The following is a 6,619-nucleotide window of genomic DNA, read 5'->3' as shown; positions in this document are numbered from 1 at the left end:
AATCTTTTCTAATTATTCCTCTATCTTTTCTTTTGATTCATGAAAAATCATACCCAAGTATCTTGTACCTTGTTTGATTTCATATATTTTATATTTACCTTCATGACCTTTGTTTTTCTATATTTGTTTGATGAAATCTAGTTCATCTTGAGTCTTCTCTGGTTGTCTTTCCAAATGACGTTCTCTTTATACATGATATATAATTGTAATCTTAACCCTGGTAGTTTGGATGCTTTGGGCTAAGAGAACTTTTTTTCCTATGTATTTTCTTGAAATTCCAATAAAACTTGCTCCAAAAAATTTGATGTTGTCTTATAATTATTTACTTGATTTCCCAATAGAAAACTTTTATTTTCTATATTTTGAATGTTATTTATTTATTATCTTGTTAGTGGGTAATTTGCACAAGGATTAACGGACAACATTTTTCTATTGGTGATTTTAAATAGAGTAACAACAAAAAATATGGATATAAACCCAAGTTGTAACAATGTTAGTATTAATAAACAAATCTATAACATTATTAAGATCATAAAAGAAAAGAGTATTACATATAGTCTCGAGGGTCTTCTCGATTGGTTGAGTCCCTCGTCCTTAAACACCTTTACTATTGAGAGGTCACGAGTTCAATTATATCAATGCTCTTGGGATCAGGCTTCGTGGTTGAGCCAACAGGAAGTGATCCCTTCGGGTGGATCTGCCTGGTACAAATATTCCATGGATGTAGGTAGCACTGATCTTTGGGGTCCTTAAACCACATAGAAATAAAAAGAGTGCTACATACAAAAAATATGAAAAATAAAACAAAGTTATAAAGCCAATATGGTTAATGAATGAAGTTTTAGATTTCAAATAGATATCACTTGTTGGAGGAAAATATGTGAACAATGGTCGCTATGTCCTCCTCCATTGGACGGTTATTGTTCTCCCTTTCCTACAAGCTATATGGTTGTCCCTCTTTTTGTATTGCACTAAGAGCATAATGGTAAGATAAAAATATAGTGGAGAGGTCAAAAGGCAAAGGATCAAATGGTTATGATGAAATGGTCACGGTAAAGAGAGTGGAGAAAAATCTCTCTATTTATAATTAAAAGGTGGATAAGCCTTGATTTGGTAAAATAATAAAATATTTGTTGGACCAAACCAAAATATAACTAGTTTTTGTATTCTGTTATTTTTTATGAGAGGAAAGGTCAAAGAAATGATCAATAACCTTTATTTAGATAATTAAATCAAAGAAGCATTATTAATTGAGTAAATTAATAAAAATGGGTGAAATAATTAATAAACAAAATGGGTTAATTAAATTACTTCTAGGTGAAATGGTCAAATGGGTTAGAAATAATTATAAAATAATGATTTAATAAATGATTCCTAAGAGAATGTTGAAAGAATTAAATAATATTAAATAATTAAATGAGTTGTTTAATTATTCCTATGGAAACAGAAAATTATGAGTGAAAATATTTTTAATTATTTTCACTTTAATGGATAAAAATACGAGAACAACATATAATTAATGAATTTATGGGTTGTTCTCATGTGGGTAAATTAATTAAACAAAATTTACTTAGGAAAACTAGTTTCTTGGGTTATTTCCTACGGTGAAAGTGGGTTTTAATGTGTAAAACCCATAGTACATGGTGTATTTTGATCAACCTAGTAAAATATGGCTACGTGATTACTTTTTAGATGATAATAGATTGTCCCCAATGTTTGATTGTTAGGAGCATATCACATGACTGAAATACATAAAAAATTCCTTTCAGTAGACATAGGAGGTGGTCATAGAGAGAGAGATAGAGAGCCACTACTTGTAAGGGATGAACCACGTGAGGAGGAGGTGATACCACTTGCTAATAAAAATTATCCAAGTGGGTGTACATAATATCAATGAGACGGGGGAGGCATACCCACACTCGCTGAGATAAGTGAGTACAAAGAATAATGATGTTTCCAACAAAGTGGGTCTATGAAAAATAATGTATAATACATAATACGTTGGCATCAGTGGGCTAGGGGATGATATAATGAAATACAAATTACCATATACATGTTACTGGAATAAAAGGGCTAGGATTGATACAATGAATGTTCTTGAGCTGAGTACATAGGACCAAATGTCCCCAGGCTAATGAGAGGGAGAGATCACAACTAAAGAAGCCATGTTGAATAGGAAATGGCTCTGAAGATTGGAATGAGACAATTGAAAGGGGGATCATGTAGTGGGCTCTACGAATGGCATAAATGAAGTTAGTCAAATCTATTGAACTACATCTGAGGTTGGAACATGAACTGTTAATGGTTTGGCATGCAAGGGATTGCCTGAAGGGAAACCCCCTCTTGAGGTTTAGGAACATCTCACACATGCCCAGGGGATACAGGTACAATCTGCTAAAGCATTGGACCATCAAGTGTATGATTATCAATTATGTGATAATAAGCTAGAGTAAAGCATGAGAGAAACTACCAAGTCAAAGGGATATTCTGTGTCCATTTGATTGATCTGAAGCATCTAGAAATGAAGAAATTAGATCTAAGATATGTTGTCCTCTAGGCCACTCTCCTAAAATAAATGTGTTGAAGTCGATAGAGGAGTGTTAGCCAAAGCTAAGGGAATGATGGTTCCTCAACAAAGGCATGACGAAAATGGATAATGTAACTATTAAGAGACTTAAACCAAGGGTGATAAAGAAAGAGGTCTAATGGGTGGGCTTAAAACTTCTATTGTCATAGCATGCCATGTAAGGTTGACCTAGAAGTGACTAAAAAGGTTCCAATGGGGATGCTAAGATAATCGGACATAAGCATTACAAAGATGGATCAAGACATATGGAAGTCAAATCTTAGGAATACAGGATGGGCATGAAACATGGAGGTGATGAAACACTATAAGAGGAAACACTGTGGTTATGGATAGACTCCATGGGACATAATGGTGACTCATATATGATTATCTAAATAAGGATGACTCAATGTTGGTTTCACTGATCGAACCGAGTAGAAGTGGTAGAAGGCCCTCTTAGGGAAAACCAAGAGGTAAGGAGAGGGGAGAGTATGGGGGGACATGGGTTGACATCATGAAAATGTGAAATGAAAATGATGTTGGCTCTGGTATGAAGAAAAACTAGACTCTCAATGTGAAGGGGGATTAAATGGCATGGGCACCAAAATGCAAAGGGGTAATGGTGTTGGAGTTCCCATGTGAGGAAGCCTCAAACACTTGATAGGTGGAAAATGCAATATATGGATGGGTTGATTGAGATACCAAAGTGTGGAGGTCACGAAAGTGATATCCACTAAATGAAAGGAAAATGAAAGGAATGAAGTGATGTTATTGATATGTGAAGTTTCACAGGGAATGAGCCCAAAGGATACCCTAGAAACATGAGCAAACAACAGTTACTCATGATGAAAATCGACACATGAGTCAACAAGTGCAAAGACAATGTGGTATCAGAGTAAAAGTGAAAAATAAGAAGAAATTTGATTTAAACATGAGGAGACTTGATGCCTTGTGGAAAAAATGGCTTTTGAATGAAGTATTAAATTAGCAAAAACTAAGAGAGACCCATTATAGAGCTTGGAAATAACTTTCCAATAGTGCTAACATTTTTTCAAATGAAATTAGTATGACCTTGGAATGACCAAGTTAAAATTGGTGTATTTTTCTTATATAAGACATTTTCCCTCCAATTCCAATTCATTTGTGCATTTTTCCATTGGATGGTTTGGATGGTTTAGAATTGGGATATGCAATTTTTCCGGTAGGTGACCTTAATTGTCTAAGAAGGGTTGAGGAATGTGTAGATGGCTCATTAGAGAGGCTGATAGGATAGACTACCCAAGTAATGAGAGGATAATAAACCTTAACTAGACCTTTTGGGCCTAGGCTAAGAACACATAATAACCAAAAGGGAAATTGTATAGAGGGGCCATCATGCCCCCAAGCATAAGATGCTTCCTCCCAGCAAGTGATGATGGAGGGGAAGTGATCAGGTATGCAAAGGTGGGAATGACTCCCCCTATTAGATTTATACGTATCAAGCTAAGGGAATGCCCCCAAATTAAGGTGATACACATGAAATAGGGGTGCAACTTGGAAAATAATTTGTTCAAATATGTGACCATTTGTTGTGGATTGGTTATCTTCTTATGGGAAGAAGGGATGAATACAATGGGGGAAAGGAAATCGTGGAGTGTCAATCTCACTCGGTACTGCATATGTGAGTCAAGGTACTAAATATATGGTTTTTTGAATATGTGTCACCATAACAAGTAATGGCTTGGATTATATTGAATAAATTCTCACCTAGACGAAACTAGGGCTGAGCAACAAAATCGTCAAAGGGAATGGGTTGTTGAGGTAATATGTAGGAATGATTAAATATATCATCCTTATGATTATTTGGAGTGATATGGGACTCAAGAATTTCTTCGAGGTGAGGAATAATGATGGTACTAGAGTTAACACTATCAAATGCAATATGAGGGTTGGGGAGAATTTCTTCTTCTAGAACCTCAAATATGTCCCCTTACCCAAATATTGTGCAACAATATAATGGCCAAATGATCTAGGTGGACATTGGTGGATACTTGCCTATTACACTTGGACCCCCAACACTTCTTCCTTTTAGTTTCCTAATTTCTAGCACATTTTCCTATTTCAGAAGTTTCCTATTTTTGGCATTTTTTTGTCCCCTAAACTTTCAGAGCCATTTTTAGGCCCTAAAGGACATTTTTTAGGGAAACAGGAAAACAAGAGGCTCATGGCATCACGTATGCAATTAAAACATGTTTTCATCATATATGTATTTCTAAATGGCTATCATATGTGCCAAACAAAGATCGTATGTCAAAGTTACAACCTCTGGAAGTTAACATTCCAATTAACATTGGTAGGGCCCACAAGATTTTGGCACTTCATCTCCTAGGGTTAGATTTTTGGATGTTTAGGGTTTCCCATTGTTTATTGATAATAAAAATGACCAAGATCCTCATTGTAACTCAGTTCAAATGACATGTAGCCATCACATCTCATCTTAGAGATAAGATACCATCTCCCAAGCTAGTTTGTTTCCTTTCTGCATGTAAACAATTTTCAACAATTGTTATTTATTAATTGAAGTTCTATTTTGATGTATCTCTATGTTTTTGTTTAAATCTATTTTTCATCTTTTTCCTTCATAAATCCATATTAGTGGTATTAGAGAGGTATTCTCTTTCTCTATTTTTCTCTGTGTGTCTCAAATGAGGTCAGGGTATTAGGAGTTGGGACTTGAATTGGTTGAACCATTACAAGACCAGCATTATCGACCCCGATGACCTCCCATGGAGAAAGAAAATAAATACAAGGGAGTAGGAGATCCTTTCAAATTGTTGCTCGAAGAGGCCCTCAAGCGGCAAAGGAACAAGATGATGGATAATTTTTCTCAGATCCTTATTCGAGTATTAGCGGGTGAAGCATCTTCATCTAGCAGTAACTTCAGAGGCGCCACCCCCTTTAAGGTATACGTCAACTTTGAAATTTCTATATTTTAAGGTCAGATAGATGCAAATGCTCTAAATATATGGTTGAATCTACTGGAAGGATATGTTTCAGTCCATATTTTTTCAGATAGGGAAAAGATTACTTTTGCACTCCTCAAAGTCACCCCTCATGTCAAGGACTAGTGGGAAACGTACTGTGAGTAGAGATGTGAGGAGGAACCCTCACTGCTTTTAGCTACACCCTCTTGTAATTATTTCTAAGATGTTGTCAAGGAACAATATTACCCTGTCGGTAACTATGAAGATAAGTATTTAAAATGGACCCAACTACGATAAGAAATGGTCCAAGGTGTGTTAGAGTTCATGAATATTTTTCATACCCTACACACATAGTTAGGTATCAAGGATTCTGAGCAAAATATGGTACTCAAGTACCATGGCTATCTCTACAAACAAATCCAAGTAGAAATGGATTTCTTGGACATCTCCTCATTTGACACAATGCACTGATATGATGTCAAGATCAAGCAAAAAATTAAATAGAAGAAGCGAGACCTTGGATCTGTGAATCCGAAGCACGGGAAAGGCACTTCCAAACTGCAAAAAAAAGGATAGATCCAAGGTGGATTGGCTTAGGGTAACTCATCATAGCCATAAGAAAATAATAGCACCATGAAGATGAAGGAGGACACAGGAAAGTGGTGTGAGTTCCACAAAAACCCCACCCACAATATAAATGAGTGTTGCACCAAGAAGTCACTAGTGGCCGAGCTAAAAGCTTTAGAGTCAGATGCATGTTCCAACTCTAAGCCAGAACCCAACATGGGGACAATAAGGGGAAGAAAAATATTGATGCAGAACCTAGTGCCACCATTTCCACCACCAAGGTCCAAAAGATTGAGCCCGAAGATCTAGAGGAGGGGGAGTGTATCTTCCACTCCTAGATGTGGGTGAAGGGTTCTCTATTGCAGTTCATTGTCAACCATGGGAGAAAAAATAACCTCACCTCAGTAGAGTTCATTAAGTGGTTGGGCCTATCGACCACACCACACCTAAAACCATCCACCATCGGGTGGCTCCACTAAGGACGAGACCTCCACGTCAACCAACAGTTTCACCTTCCTTACAA

The sequence above is a fragment of the Pinus tabuliformis genome, chromosome 4_2, assembly GCF_031772625.1.
Source record: "Pinus tabuliformis cultivar Carrire ecotype Pingquan chromosome 4_2, CPIR1, whole genome shotgun sequence".
Taxonomy (NCBI): domain Eukaryota; kingdom Viridiplantae; phylum Streptophyta; class Pinopsida; order Pinales; family Pinaceae; genus Pinus; species Pinus tabuliformis.
This window is presented reverse-complemented; position numbering follows the sequence as displayed.